At 38.8% G+C, this 18623-nt stretch overlaps 1 long non-coding RNA gene across 12 annotated transcripts in view; it reads right to left on the bottom strand.

Annotated features, from left to right (window-relative positions):
• LOC120098847 (uncharacterized) overlaps positions 1-18623 on the bottom strand; it is a 230891-nt gene that overhangs the window by 132291 nt on the left and 79977 nt on the right. Inside the window, exon 8 of one of the 12 annotated variants that reach the window (XR_015645307.1) lies at positions 1223-1290. The exons of the other annotated variants lie outside the window; for them this stretch is intronic. This is a non-coding gene — a long non-coding RNA (uncharacterized LOC120098847). The remainder of the gene's footprint in view (positions 1-1222; positions 1291-18623) is intronic. 12 annotated transcript variants of the gene reach the window in all.

Below are 18623 nucleotides of genomic sequence, written 5' to 3'. Positions count from 1 at the left end.
ACAAAACAAAATGGCAGCCTACAGAATGACAAGATTTTCACCAACTCGACATCTGATAGAGGGCTAATATCCAAAATGTATAAAGAACTCAACAAACTAGTTATCAAAATGCCAAATACTCTAGTTTAAAAATGGGGTACTGATCTAAACAGAGTTCTTAAGAGAGGAATCTCACATGACGGAAAAACACTTAAAAATGTCTTTTTATAGCATACTTATTCATAAGGGAAATATAAATTAAAATTCATTTGAGATACTACCTTACATCTTTCAGAATGCCTAAGATTAGTAATACAAGTGACAATTCAGGCTGGGTGAGGATGTGGAGCAGGGGGAACACTTCTCCATTACTAGTGAGAGTGCAAAGTTGTACAACCACTATAGAAATCAATGTGGCATTCCTCAGAAAATTGAAAATTGATCTACTTCAAGTTCCAGGTATGCCACCATCGGGCACATATCAAAGACACCCCATTCACAAGGACACTTGCTCAACTATTTTCCTTGTAGCTTTATTTAAAATAGCCAGAAACTGGAAACAAGCTAGATGTCCCTCAACTGAAAAAAAATGGATCAAATTTTTGTTACATTTACATAATGAAGTATTACTCATCTGTTTCAAAATAAAAACAAAACAAAATAAGACACGTTGAAATTTGCAGACAAATACATGGAGCTATAAAAGAAAAATCATCCTGAGTGAGGTAATCCAGACCTGGAAAGACAAACATACATATTCACTTATACATTGATATTAGCTGTTCAGAAAATGATAATCATACTGCAATCCACAGATCCAGAGAGGCTAAGGAAGAAAGAGGAGCACTATGATGGGAAAATTGAATAGATTTTGCATGTGGAGTAGAAGCATGTGGGAATAGGAACAGAGAAATCAGGTGGATGGGTAGGAATGGAGAAAGAGGGTAAAGGGAGGGACTCCTGGAATTAAGGTCCATTTTGTAGGCGTTATAGAAACCTGGTGTAGTAGAAATTCCAGGTCAATAAGGGTGACCTTAGTGAAGATTTCTAGTATTAGAGAATGTGCACCCTGAACTAGCCACCTTCTGTATGCTGGCAAGTTTTCCAGTGGTGGAACTGAGACACCAACCAGTCACATAACCTTTGACCTACAATCTACCCTGCCTGCAAGATGTGTTGGAACAATAAGGCCCAGAATGTGTAAGGATTGGTAACCAATGGCTGGAAAATTTGTAGCACTTGCCTAGAGAGAGGACCCATCTGCCACATTCCCTCGATGAACAGAAACCAGAGGCTGGAGAGTTCAGGGGCCTAGAATTAAAAGAAATAATTAAGTGATCCCCAATGATATTCTGCCACACTTATAGATTGGTGCCTACCTCGGTCACCATCAGAGAGCCTTTCTCAGGTGGCTGATGTACTTGATGGGAGCAGATGTGGAGACCTACAGCCAGACATTAGGCAGAGTTCAGGAAATCCAAAAGGAAGGTAAGGATTATTTAGAAGCCAGAGTGGTCTAGGACACCGTGAGTACATGGCACACAGAGTCAACCAAGCAGGGTTACTAAGAGCTCATAGAGACAGAAGCAGCTATCAGGGAGCCAGCATGGGTCTGTTCTAGGTCCTCTGAGGGTATATTATGTTTATTCAGTTGATGTTTTTGTGGAATTCCTAACAGAGGGTTTAGGATGTGTCTCTGATTTTTTGCATGCCTTGGGACCCTTTATTCCTACTGGGTTGCCTTTCCCAAAGGTGATAAGAAGTTTTCTGCCTAGTCTTATTGTATCATGTTATACCATGTTCCAGTCCCACCACAGGAAGCCTTGCTATTGTAGAAAATTACAAGTTCAGTCTCCGTGATGTGTTTTATAAAGCCAAGGACATGTTTTATAGAGAGGAGTGTTTTATGGTGTGGTGGGAAGGGGTGCCTCAGTGGACCCAAGCTGAAGAATACCTCCCCCCATCCCCGGGGTATCAGCCAGGTGGGTGTAGTATAGACTAGAGTTTATTCAGGATCATGGAAAATGATTTGAGGAGGGAGTAGAGGCAGAGAAAGAGAGAAGAGGGAGGGGGAGAGGGAGAGGGGAGAGAGAGGGGGAGAAGAGGCAGCCAGGAATATATGGAGAGAGAAGAGAGGAGAGAGAAAGAGAGGGATGGAGAAAGGCATGAGAGAGTAAATGGGGATCAGAGAGAGAAAAGGGACAGAGAGTTAGAGAGACTTAAGAGAGGTGAAACAATCCCTTTTATAGCACACCAAGCTTACCGGGCTGTTGCTAGCTAACTGCTGGGCAGAGCCTAGAAGGAATGCTAATGTGTTAACACACTGTATCTTCCATTTTTAGGAGTCCTTATTAGGGTCACCTTTGTAAAATCCTGAGAGTTCCTATTGCACTTTTTTTTAAGTGCCATGAACTAGTCTATGATAACAGCAGCAAAGCTAAGAATTAAATTGGATGGAACCTATACCAGTACCACTGGAAGTAATACTTTGTGACAATATATTTTCTGCTTATATGCTTGGGTGCCACAATGTTACTTCCCCTTTAACAGTCAATCAATAAATTATCTCCATGAAATTGAGCTACAAATTGTGTATAAATTTAGTAGGATACTTAGTTATTTATGGGTCTTATGAATCAGATGGACACAGGTTTGAGACCCTGTCATTCCCTATGCCATTTATATGGAAGAGTGACTTTGACAGCTTTCTGAAGACTCGGGTCTCTTGTCTATGAAATTTGCTAAGTTTTACTTTATTTAGTTGGCTTGATATTCTGTAATATAAAATGAATTGTTTGGTTTACTTAGAATTCCATAACATCTTTTACAATGGCTGGAGTGATCATACACAGAAAATACAGCTAGTGTGTGTGTGTGTGTGTGTGTGTGTGTGTGTGTGTGTGTGTGTGTGTGTGTGTCTGTGAGAGAGAGAGAGAGAGAGAGAGAGAGAGAGAGAGAGAGAGAGAGAGAGAGAGAGAACTCTCCTGGCTCCAAAAACAAAGGGGTTTTTCTGAACAGAACAGACACATTCATCAAGAGAAAAGACTGAGAATCTCACCAGGCAACACATCCCTGACTGTTTTAAGTACAAGTCCTTCTGGAAAACTCTTAGTTTTGCTCAGTGAACCACAAAATTAAAGTAGCATGGAAGGAAGCCAAAATATGTATCCCACAAAAGCAAATGGCTTCAAAATTACTGTGTTTACAAAAAGGTTTGCCCAAAGAATTAATGAAAGTTCCATGATCTAAGAAAGACTTAAGTTAACCAACACCTTTCTATTGTTCTACCTCTGTTAGTGGGTGTTGAGGGAATTGGCACTTACTGAAGAAGATATGATAATTTGTCTTTGAATAGAGCACTTTATACCATTAATTTCTGCAATTGTGGTAGGAGATAAGATTTAAGACATTGACTAACTGAAAGTTAAGTTTTAAAAAAAAAGAAGAAAAGAAACAAAGAATAGCTTATGTCATTTTATATGGCAAGTCTGCTAAATTTAATTTTATGCCATTTAAAAAACCTCTTAGTGTCATTTATATGCTTTTTATCATATTGGATTTGTTTTTATAGTTATGGCAAGACAGTCTTTTTAACCACATTAGGTTATTGTTTTTAACTACAGCTGAGGAATAGAATGACCTAGAGAAGACACTAAAAACAAAACAAAACAAACTATGCAAATGAATTAGTTGTGCTAAATTCACAACCCTTAAACTCATACTAGGTATGTATTTATTTTAAAGTTTTCAAGTCCTCTTAGTTTATATTTGATGGTTAAGAAGAAAAGTGTGCCATTTATAATAAGAAAATACCTAGAAATCAATGAAATAAATGATACTTTTAAATTCACCTAATATTTACGTAAGAGCAAATCAGTAATAACTTCTTCAGAGAGATTGCTAGGTAGTTTTTTTTAATTATTACATAACATTTTAGACTTAAAAATCTAAAAGATGTATAGAAATAAGCTATATCAGGCTTCAGAAATAAGATACAGCCATACAATTAAAATCAGCTCTATAGTTTGTAAAACTTCTTTCCTTTTCTATTTTACACACAGGAAATCCTCAAAGTTACTCTTTCTCATCTTGATAAATGGTACAAATTAAAGTGGGCAGTTTCTAGTACCACACTTTAAACTCTGGGCAGACTCACTACCAGCTACAGTCCTGGTTCTCTTGGATCCATGAGTAAAAGAAACACACACACACACACACACACACACACACACACACACACACACCGGCTCGTTTTTTTAACATGTCTTAGAAGTCCTGGGTACATTTATTCCTTGCTGAACAATAAAAATCTGCCCTCAACTTAATTGCCCGTTACCTTCTCCTTGCTCAGCACCCTAAATCTACCCTCAGCTTAGTTGCTCTTCTAATCCCCGCCTGCTACTCCAGGCCTAGACAGGGAAGCGGCCAATAGCCACTCCACAGAGATTTCACATGACTGCTGACTCTCTCTCTCTCTCTCTCTCTCTCTCTCTCTCTCTCTCTCTCTCTCTCTCTCTCTCTCTCCATGGCGATTCTTCTTTCCTCCTCCTCCTCCTCCTGTGTCTCCTAGGCAGTCTGCAGGAAGCGGAAAGTCTCGCCTCTTCCACCCAGCCATTGGCTGCTGGTATCTTTATTGATCATTCAAGAACCAACTGGGGAACAGTACCTTCAGCATTCACATGCAGATTCCTGATCAAAGCATCAGAACCACCCCCTGCAATAAATATGCCCACAAGGAGGGATAATATTTCTTACTTCACTTTGTTGAGCTGATTCCATTTTTCTATTCTTGGCATAGTATGCTCATTGATCTTTATCTTTTACCTTTTCCTCCTTAAAACGATTTTCCAAAATACATTTTTTCTATATCCCTTTAAAAAGGCATTCCTATACTCTTAGTTTCTCATTTATATAATCACTCAATTTCAAACATTTTTGCTTTCTCATTGTGATTTATTTAAATACTCTGGCATTTAAGAACTCTTTGAACCTTTTAAACATGATTCCAGAATTTATTACATTGTGGTATCACTTCATATTTATGAAGTGATAACTATAACACCATGTTAAACCAGATATTTAAACCACATATTTAAAATTCGTTAAAAATTACTACCCTTTCTATTTCAAAATGTTCTATAGGACAATATGGACAATGACCTTTAGAAAGATGTCAATATCTACAAACAGACACATTTGCCTGAGACAATTTCTAGTGTAAGGAATTTTAATTTCAGTCATTATTCAATAGAGCACTGTCCATCCCTATTCCACTTTAGCAATTGAAATATAAGTGAAAGGAATTGGACTGCAGAGTTAGAATAGATAAATCATGCCCCACTTATGCTTTTCCTTTTCTGTAACAACAGCATACTGTTTTTCAATAAAGGGAAGGAAAACATGAAAAATCGACTACATGGCCCAGTCTGGAACTTGGATCTCCAGAAGACCTAAAGCAGGAGTGAATATTTGCAGAAGGATTAAAGATATCGGTGGAAATGGAATAACTAGGTAGTATAGGGTGCAATGTGATTTCAGGTTTGCTTTCACTGCAGACAGAGCCAAGGCAAGAAATTGTACTGGCACTTGCTAAACAAAACAGAGAAATAGAAATTGCAGGGGAGGAGGGAGAGCTGTCAGTGCTGAGGTCCAAGGAGAGCATTTATGCTTAGCAGACTATGGCTGTCGGGATTAAGGAGAGCTGAAGTAGGTTACCCACTTCCAGTGTCTTTCCTATGCAAGATACTGAGTAGTCTTTATCCAGCCATTACTTTTTAAACTACAGGAGAAATAAGCTAAGAAATGGCTACTGAGACAGAGAGCCACCGAGAGAGCTTAGCTGCTAGGATACCAGATACATGGCTTTGTAAACAGCTTTGCTGAGGTGTAGCTAAGAGAACAAACAGAACTTATTACGGCTTACAATTTTGTTAAATTTCGACAAATGTTTACACCATGAAACCACTAGCACAAATAAAACAAAGAACACGTACATCATGCCCAGGTTGTGTGTGTTTGCTCTGAAATCTTCCCTGACATACACATACCATCCCCGTTCCCATTCTGACAATTACTTGCTTTTTTTTCTAGTATTTAACAGCTTCCATTTTGTATAAATGTATGTAATTTCTCCTTACTTTAGCAAAAATATATTGTTCCATGCTTTTATGTGTATTAATGTCTTTGATTATTAATAATATTCAATTGCATACATGTGCTGCAGTTCATTTATTTATTAACCTGGTGTCCCGGCTAGTTTTTATTGTCAACGTGATACAACCGGATTGGTCTGTATCCATATCTGTGAGAATCTGTGAGGAATTTCTTGATTGAAGATTGATGTGGAAGGGCCAAGTCTACTATGGGCTGCACCATCTGGGAAAGGTGAATGTGGGCTGTCTAAGAAAGCCAGGAGTAGGCAGATCAGTGAGCAAGCCAGCAAGCAACATCCCCTCACTGTTCCTGCCTGCAGATTCCTGATTAAAGTTCCTGCACCAACTACCCTGAGGGATTGTAAACTGGAGGCCTAAGCCAAGTAAACCTTTTTGTTTCCAAGTTGATCTTGATGAGAGTGGATTATCATAGCACTGGAATACAAATTAGGACATCTGGCTTCATCTGCCTTGTTTACAGTTTTGTCTAAATAAAGCTGGCCTGGAAGTTTCTGTGAAAAAAAAAAAAAATATATATATATATATATATATATATATATATATATATATATATATATATATACTTGTACTTTCATTTCTCCTAAATGGAGTGTTAGACTAGTTGATGATGCTCTACATTCTTTTAAATAATTGTTATTTCTGAGTACACTGCATTTGCGTTATATGTGTAAGTGCATGAGAATTCTAGTTAGTTTATACCAACAATAACATGGCCAATTGTTTTATTTTCCAAAAAAAAAACTTTAAAAATATTTAAGCTTGAATATTATTTCTCTTGAATGCATGTTTTTCAAAAACTAATAGTGTTAAACAGATATACATGTGTTAATTTACCATGTGCATATCCTGTGTTTGAATTCATCTTAAAACCTTTTCCCTATACTGAATTAGGTTTTCCATTCTCCTTGTGTTCTGTAAGCATTTCTTTCTTTCTTCAGACTTCTGATTGTCTGACTGCAAATCTAGTTTGTTTTCTCACTCTCTTAATCATGCCTTAAAGAGGAGAGATTAATAATTATGTCTATATCTTTGACAAAGATGCATTTAGAAAGGCCACTGTGATGGCTACAGAGGCCAAACCTTGCATTAGCTTAGGTTTTCAGCCTCTATCTATCTATCTATCTATCTATCTATCTATCTATCTATCCATCCATCCATCCATCCATCTATCTATCTATCTATCTATCTATCTATCTATCTATCTATCTATCTATCTATCTATCTTTAGTACCAGGGTTAAAGCATGTTAAGACAGCACTGAGTTACAACTATCGCTCCAAAGAAGTGTGTCCTGGAATTTCTATTGCTGCAACAAAATACTATAAACATAAAAAAGTTAGGGAGGAAAGGGTTTATTTAACTTACACTTCTTTACTCATGTTCATTATTGAAGGAAGTCAGAGCAGGAACTCAAACAGGATGAGGACTCGAACAGGACAAGATCCTGGAGGCAGTCGCTAATGCAGAAGCCATGAAGGGTACTACTTACTGTCTTGCTTCCTCTAACTTGCTCAACCTCCTTTCTCTAGAATCCAGGACTCTACCATACTCAATGGACTGGGTCCTCCTCCACTGAACACTAATTGAAAAAAAATGCCTTACAACTAGCTCCTAGAAACATTTTTCTCAATTGAGGCTTCTTCATCTCTGATGACTCTAGCTTGTGTCTAGTTGACATAAAACTAGCCAGTACAGAGAAGGCTATTAATTTTGTTGAACATAATTTCAGTATTGTTACTTTATGCATGAGGTAGCGCTGCTATTTCTAGAAACTTCTTGCCTATCCTAAGAACATAAATGTTGAGGAGAAGAGGTCCCTGTACACACAGAAAGGCAGTAGAGAAACCAGAAAAACTTAAACATTGAGGCTTATCTATTCGAAGGAAGAAGATGTTTACCTGTCTTCCACCAGGAATTCTAGGGGGAAATGTAGTTTACAGCCTGCTGGTCTTTAGGTACCCATGGAGCCAGGTTTCACATCATTTATTAGTTTATCCCAGACTCCCCACCCCCCCCACTACCTCCCCAACATTGCTTTTTAGTCCTTAAAACCCATTCTTAGGAGAGATATCACTTATACTTTGCAATAGCCTAAGTAACTTCTCTGTTATTTTATGGCAAGACCATACGGATTAGCACAGGCCACTGTGTTTACCTCGGTCATTCTCCCTAGACCTCTATCTTGAGCATTGTTTCTAAGTGAACAGAACTCATCCTTATGGAAGGATTCATATGTACGCTGTAAAGAATTTCAATGTAAACATGTTTTAAACTGTCCTTTTATGCACACAGGACTGAGACAATTGTCATCAGAAAGCTTTTTGTTCAGAATTGTGTTGTGCTTAGATATGGCTAAATTGAACTGCGCCGGATAACAGAGGTTTGAACGGGTCAAGATGAACCAAGTTTTACTCTTGCCACTCTGCTGAGTATGATGCTTGCGGGGATCCTTCACACACAAAGTATTACTTTGCTATTCATCCAAAAATATTGCAGTTTCCTATGACACAGGTCAGCGATCCATTTTGAATTAATCATGACATATGGTACAAAAGATCTGCTGGAACTCCATTATTTTCCATATGAATATTCAATTGTTCTAGAGTGTGCTAATACTCATCTTTTTTCATTGAATTACATTTCAGGACTTTACTTTCCCTTCAAAAGGGCAACTAGACATCTTGATATATGGTTTTACATATTATAAAAGTGGTAAAAATGACTTATGAGAGCACGAACTGCTTTAAAATGGAATAGAAATGAGAAATAATGACCAGACATCTGCAAATGGACTGATACTAAGTTACTGTTGAGAATCCCCTGGTTGTTAATACTTAAAGAAAGACAGATATCCATGGTATGAGCCGCAATAAATTAACTTTCTGGAGGCAGCAACCTAATTAGCTATTCCTACTTTGTCCCAGGAGTTTTGTGACTCTAGAAAGATGGGGATCAAATGCCTCTTTCAACTGCAGTCAGCAATCAGCAGAATTTATATTTAGATCACTGTGTGTTGTTGCACTAATCATCAAAAAAAATCATCACATCTTCAAAATTAAATTTATTAAGATTTACAACCCAGAAAACTCAATTGTCTATTTGAATTTTATCATGTGCACGTTGCACATCAAATGCAAGGATTTGGTAAGAAATGGAGTTAAATGCCAAGAAAAATAAAGATTTTTTTTTGTTATACTAATTAGTGTTGCAACATTGAAAATTTACCCACATGTTATTCATGTTAGATTTGGGATCATTAATCACTTCCACTTATTTAGACTCTCTGGAAATCTGATGCTGTGAGTAAAATAGATATTGGGTAACATTTTAAAAGTGATTATTGGGGTTGGGGATTTAGCTCAGTGGTAGAGCGCTTGCCTAGCAAGCACAAGGCCCTGGGTTCGGTCCCCAGCTCCGGGAGGGGGGGGGGAGTGATTGTTTCCTTCAAATTTGAGCATCACTCCTCTTTCAGGGAAAGGGCACACAGTAAAGGTGTGACCAGTCTCTGGATTGAGCACAACCAACTTTCCTGTGTTCTGTGTGAGCTGTCACAGGAAACCATGAAACCTTTGCAGAAATGAGCTCCACCTTTACCTTTTGTTTAATTTCTGAAGGCAAATCAGGTAAAATTATCCCCCTTGCTCACGTTCTTATACTAAAACCCACAGTCACTATTTAGTGATTTAGAGCAAGTAATTTAATCTAACCACCTTCTCCTAAAAGGCAAAGATGTCCAAAATATAGATAAAATTAAATGCAGTAAATGTATTAAAATGCATGTTCTTTATCAGGGGATTATGGGCCACTCCTATACAAATAACTCGAAATAATGTCACAAACCCGTAACATACACCAAATGTTGGACTCAGGAAAAAAAATGTTTATGTATAATTATATACATTTAGGTCCCTAAGGGATTCCAATTTTAGGTCAAACTTGTATTAGATGGAGCTGTGGTGTGATTGATCACACAAGAAATATAATCCAAGAAGGGTTTTGTTTTTCAGCCTTTTACATTGTGCTTAGCATCAAAAGTAAGTGAAAATAAGCTATTTCTCAATATGTTCTCTTAACTTGTCTGACCCCTTTATTCTCCTTTTAGTCTCCTGTGCGAACAACTTATATCCTGAAACCATGAATGTATTTGCCTTTTTATTTTAATTGAAAAAAGATCACACGCTTTATTCTTTTTTTTTTATTAACTTGAGTATTTCTTATATACATTTCGAGTGTTATTCCCTTTCCCGGTTTCCTGGCAAACATCCCCCTCCCCCCTCCCCTTCCTTATGGGTGTTCCCCTCCCAACCCTCCCCCCATTGCCGCCCTCCCCCCATAGACTAGTTCACTGGGGGTTCAGTCTTAGCAGGACTCAGGGCTTCCCCTTCCACTGGTGCTCTTACTAGGATATTCATTGCTACCTATGAGGTCAGAGTCCAGGGTCAGTCCATGTATAGTCTTTAGGTAGTGGCTTAGTCCCTGGAAGCTCTGGTTGCTTGGCATTGTTGTACATATGGAGTCTCGAGCCCCTTCAAGCTCTTCCAGTTCTTTCTCTGATTCCTTCAACGGGTTTATGCTGTTTCTCTCTCCAAATTCCTCCCAGACCCTTCCCATAGCTCCACCCACTTAACTCCTTGCCTTTTCTGTTTCTCTTTAAAAACAAATAAACGAACAAAAAAAATACACATACAAACCCCTAAGAAACACAAAAATAAAAGCCAAAGTACACAAGTAAAAGACCAATATGGAAGTTTCATGCTCAAACAGAACAAAATGAGGCAAAAACCTGCCAAAACATCATTGAGGTTGCTTTGCATGAGCCAACTAACTACTGAGTTTGGCACAGACCTGGAAATATTGTTAAGATCACCAGAGTAACTCCATGGAAGAAAACTAAGTTTCCTTTGCCACTGAGCATCAGTTGTAGATAGCCTCTTGGTTAAGGATGAGTGATCATTCCCACTTCCCCTTCTAAGTGCTGAGACAATGCTTGGATTGAACTCGTGTAAGTCCTGTGTGTACTGCTATAGTCTCTTTAAGGACAAATGTGTCTCAGTATTGTTGTATCTGAAAGACACATCTAGAAGTGATCCCTCAACTCTGCCTCTACCAATCTTTCAGCTTCCTCTTCCACATAAATGTCTGACCTTCAGGGGGAAGGTTCTGATGAAGCTGTGCTATTTAGGACTTGATGTTTCTAAGTCTCTTACTCTGCACATTGTCTGTGCTGTGAGTCTCTGTGTTAGTTTCCATTTACTGCAAGATGAGGCTGATGTGATGATAAGTAAGCAAGGTACTGATCTACAGGTATGGCGGGATCTCATTAAAAGTCATTTTATTTTACGTTTCTTTAGCAGAACAATAATGACTCTTTTTTCCTTAGCCCCATGACCTTACCAGTCTCAGGTTCTTATTCACCTGAGCAATGTCAGGCATGGGCTCCATCACATGGAGTGTACCTTAAATCCCAATCAGATAGGGGCTGGTTACTCCCACAAAGCTTTTGCCACTATTGTCCCAGGATGTCTTACAGGAAAGTCATTGTTGTGGTTCACAGAATATATAGCTGGGTCAATGACTGTCTTTCTCCTCCTGGAGCACACAGAGTATCTTCCAATACCATGCTTCAATTTAAGTCCCAACTCTACTTTTCTGTGCTCAATGGCATATGGATGTACTATCTTTAACAATAGGGTCTTACCATCAGGTTGTGAAGAAAACCAATAAATTTGGCAAAGTCGATGATGTGTGGAGTTTTTCAGAGGGTCTATTTTACCAACATTTCAATATGTTGTAGGCTATTCATGGAACTGAGAGTTTTTCTTTGTGTCAAAAAATTGTCTAGCTAGGACTTTTTTGGGGGTGGGGGGTGTGTACTGTGCATTCAGATGCTGATTGCCATGTCCAGAGATCTGGTTTCAGTACAAACTTTGGCGTGGTCAAGCATCTCTTGTCTTAATGCCATGTAAAAATAGTTTTACATCCCTTCTGACTGGTTAATAAAGAGATGATCAGCCAAACAGCTAGGCAGAAGAGAATAGGGTGTTCCAGAACCCTATTATTAACTGCTGAATAAGATAGAGAAAGGGACACAGGAACTAGAAGGTGTGAAGAAACCATGTAGAAGGAACAGGATGATTCACCATGAGGTAATGATGAAAGAACAGCCATGAGGACACACATGGACCAGAGTGAGCCAGGGCAAGACTCAGTTTACAGGTAAAGGGCCATATGACTGTGTATTAATAACCTGGTTAGGTTGGAATAGCTTAGAACCTCCCCGGCTTATGCCAAAGACTCTGTGTCTTTATTTGGGAGCTAAAGCAGGTTGATAGAAATGCCCTGCAGTTATCTAGGAGCAAAGGGTGCATAAGACCCTCCCTCCTAAAAAAATTACGTTTTTAGAACTTTGTCTACCCCACTATTTGGTGACATGTTTAGACTCCTGTGGTGATTTGAATGAAAATGACCCCCGTAGACTCATAGACAGTGGCACTATTTGGAAGCAGACTTTGAGTTTTCTGATGCTCTAGCCAGATCCGGTGTCATTCTTTGCCCCTTCCAAGTATAGAGCTCCTGATTACCTCGCCAGCACCAAGTCAGGCTGCAGGTCACCATGTTTCCTGCCATAATGATAACAGACTAAACCTTTGAAATGTAAGCAAGGCCCAAATAAATATTTTCTTTTATAAGAGTTGGCATGATCATGCTGTCTCTTCACAGCAATAAAACCAAACTAAGGCAATCTCTTTCATATATGTATACTTTTTAGAAAGCTGCTACAGTCATAGGCTTTGATGTGACCCTTACTGCTATCTGTCACTTCCTGTACTCCCTCTGTTATCCATCCTCCCTTCCCTTTTAATCACCTCCAGTTCCCACTGTACTGTTCTGGTCTGTTCCACAACAATATATTCTACCTCCTCTTCCATGGAGAGCCTTTCTTCCTCCATAGCCTCTTACACGATTTCTGTGGTTATAGGAATTATAGCATGCAAGCTAAAGGCTTAAAAATCTAGTGTCTACAAATAAAATAATTATGTAGCATTTGTGTTTCTAAGTTTGAGTTCTTCACTCAGGATGACTTTTTTATGTAAGAGTTCCATTTATTTATGCTCAGATTTTATGACTCAATTTATTAACTGCCGAATAATATTCCAGTGTAAATGTAACATGTTTTTACAATTAACTTTTTAGTTGATAGACATCTAGGATGTTTCCAGTTTCTGGCTATTAGGAATAAAGCAGCAATAAAGACTGTCGAGCAAGTGTGTCTATAGTGCTATATACAATCCTGTGAGTATATGCCTGAGAGTGGTACAGCTGAATCTTGAAGATCTCAGTGAGCAGTATAATGTCTTCTGATGTGTGTGTGTGTGTGTGTGTGTGTGTGTGTGTGCACGTACACATGTATATGTGCTTGTGAGAGAGGAAGAGAGATAAGAGATAGAGATATTAAGAGGAAACAAGGACATGTATGCTGATGTATGTAGCACATGAGAATTTTTAAAATTTCTTCTTTTGCCCCAACACAATATTTTTATTCATTGTTTGGAAATTTCATACCATATACCCCAAACTCATTGTTTCTCCTTGCCCCCACTCTTACAACTTCCCTACAAAAGATAAAAAAAATACACCAAGTACAATTCTTGTTGCCCATATACTCATTAGAGCATACTCAATCTCCCAGTAGCCAGGTCCTTAAATTTCTCAAAACCATACACGAAACTGAGTAATTATGTCCCTTCAGGAATATATTAACTGGAGTAAAATAAATTAATATATCAATATAATAGGAAATATAAGAAAATAAGTTAACTTGTATGTTAATTTTAGTGTAAATTATTCCAATGTTAGAGAGAAAGAATTCAGTGGAGATTTGTGAAGCTCTTTGACACTTGAACTATAACCTTGATTTGCTACATTAAAGACTAACATTGGAACGCATCAATTGGACATTAACTGAAAGGAGTTACTTCATAGATACAAGAATTTTTTCTTGGAAGAATGCTACGACTTTAAATAGAGAACACTACATTTGTGTTTGTGTGTGTGTTTGTGTGTGTGTTTGTGTGTGTGTATTTGTGTTTGTGTGTGTGTGTGTTTGAAAACAAGCATTAAAAACTTATAAATTGAGACAGGAGACGGAGGCGGAGAGGGTGAGAAGCCATGGCAGGTGATGAAACCCGGTGAGAGAGAGACCCAACCGCCTGGTCAGGTGGGCACTCCTGAGGCTGCAGAGCGGAAGAGACCACCAACTCTGCTCACCCCTGCCCACATCCCTGGCCCAAGAGGAAACTGTATAAGGCCTCTGGGCTCCCGTGGGGGAGGGCCCAGGAGCGGCAGGACCCCTGTCCCTGAGACACCGCCGGAACCTGAAAGAAACAGACCGGATAAACAGTTCTCTGCACCCAAATCCCGTGGGAGGGAGAGCTAAACCTTCAGAGAGGCAGACAAGCCTGGGAAACCAGAAGAGACTGCTCCCTGCACACACATCTCGGACGCCAGAGGAAAAAGCCAAAGACCATCTGGAACCCTGGTGCACTGAAGCTCCCGGAAGGGGCGGCACAGGTCTTCCTGGTTGCTGCCGCTGCAGAGAGCCCGTAGGCAGCACCCCACGAGCGAACCTGAGCCTCGGGACCACAGGTAAGACCAAATTTTCTGCTGCAAGAAAGCTGCCTGGTGAACTCAAGACACAGGCCCACAGGAACAGCTGAAGACCTATAGAGAGGAAAAACTACACGCCCGAAAGCAGAACACACTGTCCCCATAACTGACTGAAAGAGAGGAAAACAGGTCTACAGCACTCCTGACACACAGGCTTATAGGTCAGTCTAGCCACTGTCAGAAATAGCAGAACAAAGTAACACTAGAGATAATCTGATGGCGAGAGGCAAGCGCAGGAACCCAAGCAACAGAAACCAAGACTGCATGCCATCCTCGGAGCCCAATTCTCCCACCAAAACAAACATGGAATATCCAAACACACCAGAAAAGCAAGATCTAGTTTCAAAATCATATTTGATCATGATGCTGGAGGACTTCAAGAAAGACATGAACACACTTAGGGAAACACAGGAAATCATTAATAAACAAGTAAAAGCCTACAGAGAGGAATGGCAAAAATCCCTGAAAGAATTCCAGGAAAACACAATCAAACAGATGAAGGAATTAAAAATGGAAATAGAAGCAATCAAGAAAGAACACATGGAAACAACCCTGGATATAGAAAACCAAAAGAAGAGACAAGGAGCTGTAGATACAAGCTTCACCAACAGAATACAAGAGATGGAAGAGAGAATCTCAGGAGCAGAAGATTCCATAGAAATCATTGACTCAACTGTCAAAGATAATGTAAAGCGGAAAAAGCTACTGGTCCAAAACATACAGGAAATCCAGGACTCAATGAGAAGATCAAACCTAAGGATAATAGGTATAGAAAAGAGTGAAGACTCCCAGCTCAAAGGACCAGTAAATATCTTCAACAAAATCATAGAAGAAAACTTCCCTAACCTAAAAAAAGAGATACCCATAGGCATACAAGAAGCCTACAGAACTCCAAATAGATTGGACCAGAAAAGAAACACCTCCCGTCACATAATTGTCAAAACACCAAACGCACAAAATAAAGAAAGAATATTAAAAGCAGTAAGGGAAAAAGGTCAAGTAACATATAAAGGGAGACCTATCAGAATCACACCAGACTTCTCGCCAGAAACTATGAAGGCCAGAAGATCCTGGACTGATGTCATACAGACCCTAAGAGAACACAAATACCAGCCCAGGTTACTGTATCCAGCAAAACTCTCAATTAACATTGATGGAGAAACCAAGATATTCCATGACAAAACCAAATTTACACAATATCTTTCTACAAATCCAGCACTACAAAGGATAATAAATGGTAAAGCCCAACATAAGGAGGCAAGCTATACCCTAGAAGAAGCAAGAAACTAATCGTCTTGGCAACAAAACAAAGAGAATGAAAGCACACAAACATAACCTCACATCCAAATATGAATATAAAGGGAAACAATAATCACTATTCCTTAATATCTCTCAATATCAATGGCCTCAACTCCCCAATAAAAAGACATAGATTAACAAACTGGATACGCAACGAGGACCCTGCATTCTGCTGCCTACAGGAAACATACCTCAGAGACAAAGACAGACACTACCTCAGAGTGAAAGGCTGGAAAACAACTTTCCAAGCAAATGGTCAGAAGAAGCAAGCTGGAGTAGCCATTCTAATATCAAATAAAATCAATTTCCAACTAAAAGTCATCAAAAAAGATAAGGAAGGACACTTCATATTCATCAAAGGAAAAATCCACCAAGATGAACTCTCAATCCTAAATATCTATGCCCCAAATACAAGGGCACCTACATACGTAAAAGAAACCGTACTAAAGCTCAAAACACACATTGCACCTCACACAATAATAGTGGGAGATTTCAACACCCCACTCTCATCAATGGACAGATCATGGAATCAGAAATTAAACAGTGATGTCGACAGACTAAGAGAAGTCATGAGCCAAATGGACTTAACGGATATTTATAGAACATTCTATCCTAAAGCAAAAGGATATACCTTCTTCTCAGCTCCTCATGGTACTTTCTCCAAAATTGACCATATAATCGGTCAAAAAACGGGCCTCAACAGGTACAGAAAGATAGAAATAATCCCATGCGTGCTATCGGACCACCACGGCCTAAAACTGGTCTTCAATAACAATAAGGGAAGAATGCCCACATATACGTGGAAATTGAACAATGCTCTACTCAATGATAACCTGGTCAAGGAAGAAATAAAGAAAGAAATTAAAAACTTTTTAGAATTTAATGAAAATGAAGATACAACATACTCAAACTTATGGGACACAATGAAAGCTGTGCTAAGAGGAAAACTCATAGCGCTGAGTGCCTGCAGAAAGAAACAGGAAAGAGCATATGTCAGCAGCTTGACAGCACACCTAAAAGCTCTAGAACAAAAAGAAGCAAATACACCCAGGAGGAGTAGAAGGCAGGAAATAATCAAACTCAGAGCTGAAATCAACCAAGTAGAAACAAAAAGGACCATAGAAAGAATCAACAGGACCAAAAGTTGGTTCTTTGAGAAAATCAACAAGATAGATAAACCCTTAGCCAGACTAACGAGAGGACACAGAGAGTGCGTCCAAATTAACAAAATCAGAAATGAAAAGGGAGACATAACTACAGATTCAGAGGAAATTCAAAAAATCATCAGATCTTACTATAAAACCTATATTCAACAAAATTTGAAAATCTCCAGGAAATGGACAATTTCCTAGACAGATACCAGGTATCAAAGTTAAATCAGGAACAGATAAACCAGTTAAACAACCCCATAACTCCTAAGGAAATAGAAGCAGTCATTAAAGGTCTCCCAACCAAAAAGAGCCCAGGTCCAGATGGGTTTAGTGCAGAATTCTATCAAACCTTCATAGAAGACCTCATACCAATATTATCCAAAATATTCCACAAAATTGAAACAGATGGAGCCCTACCGAATTCCTTCTACGAATCTACAATTACTCTTATACCTAAACCACACAAAGACACAACAAAGAAAGAGAACTTCAGACCAATTTCCCTTATGAATATCGACGCAAAAATACTCAATAAAATTCTGGCAAACCGAATTCAAGAGCACATCAAAACAATCATCCACCATGATCAAGTAGGCTTCATCCCAGGCATGCAGGGATGGTTTAATATACGGAAAACCATCAACGTGATCCATTATATAAACAAACTGAAAGAACAGAACCACATGATCATTTCATTAGATGCTGAGAAAGCATTTGACAAAATTCAACACCCCTTCATGATAAAAGTCCTGGAAAGAATAGGAATTCAAGGCCCATACCTAAACATAGTAAAAGCCATATACAGCAAACCAGTTGCTAACATTAAACTAAATGGAGAGAAACTTGAAGCAATCCCACTAAAATCAGGGACTAGACAAGGCTGCCCACTCTCTCCCTACTTATTCAATATAGTTCTTGAAGTTCTAGCCAGAGCAATCAGACAACAAAAGGAGATCAAAGGGATACAGATCGGAAAAGAAGAGGTCAAAATATCACTATTTGCAGATGATATGATAGTATATTTAAGTGATCCCAAAAGTTCCACCAGAGAACTACTAAAGCTGATAAACAACTTCAGCAAAGTGGCTGGGTATAAAATTAACTCAAATAAATCAGTTGCCTTCCTCTATACAAAAGAGAAACAAGCCGAGAAAGAAATTAGGGAAACGACACCCTTCATAATAGACCCAAATAATATAAAGTACCTCGGTGTGACTTTAACCAAGCAAGTAAAAGATCTGTACAATAAGAACTTCAAGACACTGAAGAAAGAAATTGAAGAAGACCTCAGAAGATGGAAAGATCTCCCATGCTCATGGATTGGCAGGATTAATATAGTAAAAATGGCCATTTT

Source organism: Rattus norvegicus, chromosome 20, assembly GCF_021556685.1.
Source record: "Rattus norvegicus strain SHRSP/BbbUtx chromosome 20, alternate assembly SHRSP_T2T, whole genome shotgun sequence".
Taxonomy (NCBI): Eukaryota; Metazoa; Chordata; class Mammalia; order Rodentia; family Muridae; genus Rattus; species Rattus norvegicus.
Note: the sequence above shows the minus strand (reverse complement) of the source record. Positions and strands in the feature narration are given on the sequence as shown.